Source organism: Seriola lalandi, unplaced genomic scaffold, assembly GCF_002814215.2.
Source record: "Seriola lalandi dorsalis isolate HSWRI2012SDOR001 ecotype SW California unplaced genomic scaffold, Sedor1 jcf7180002054392, whole genome shotgun sequence".
Taxonomy (NCBI): Eukaryota; Metazoa; Chordata; class Actinopteri; order Carangiformes; family Carangidae; genus Seriola; species Seriola lalandi.
In genome coordinates this window covers 1,057-1,561 of record NW_019524945.1, presented here as the reverse complement: position 1 = coordinate 1,561, position 505 = coordinate 1,057, and the positions used below count along the sequence as shown (strand labels likewise).

Here is a 505-nt window from a genome sequence, read left to right as displayed (position 1 = left end):
AGGAAGGGGTGAGAAGGGGTGGCTCAGCGGCTCAGTCAATCTGCGGAGGGGGTACCGCTCTCGGTGCTGGGCAATGTATACCGGTTTTTCAAAGTACCTCAAGATGAGATTTTTCAGCATTAATATTGACTCTCTCCCAATAAGGGAGGCTGTCAATTCAAGTTCAAACATTTTAACATATTTCCTGTGTGGTAAATTTACTTAGTAACATTTGGGAAATATTATTATTATTCTATATACTTATTTTATTCTCCACGGTATCTTTTTCAGCGTACCTGATGACATTTTTTCTTTCAGTCACACAGTGAAGAAGAGTAATAAGAAGAAATTAAACTGTTTCTTTTTTATTTAGATTACCCTCATTGTTTGACCATAAGAAACTTCATTTATCAAAGGTAGAATTCACAGTTGACTCACTAAATCTTTTGCCTGTGTGTCATCTAGGCATTGAGCACTGGGTGGCAGCAGTGACCACTGACTGCTCCCCTGCAACAACCTGTGGGGG

At 39.8% G+C, this 505-nt stretch overlaps 1 protein-coding gene across 1 annotated transcript in view; it reads right to left on the bottom strand.

Annotated features, from left to right (window-relative positions):
- Positions 1 to 505, bottom strand: part of LOC147818934 (uncharacterized) — a gene marked incomplete at its 5' end in the record, with an annotated part of 8,559 nt that overhangs the window by 7,617 nt on the left and 437 nt on the right. The gene's annotated exons all lie outside the window — the stretch shown is intronic.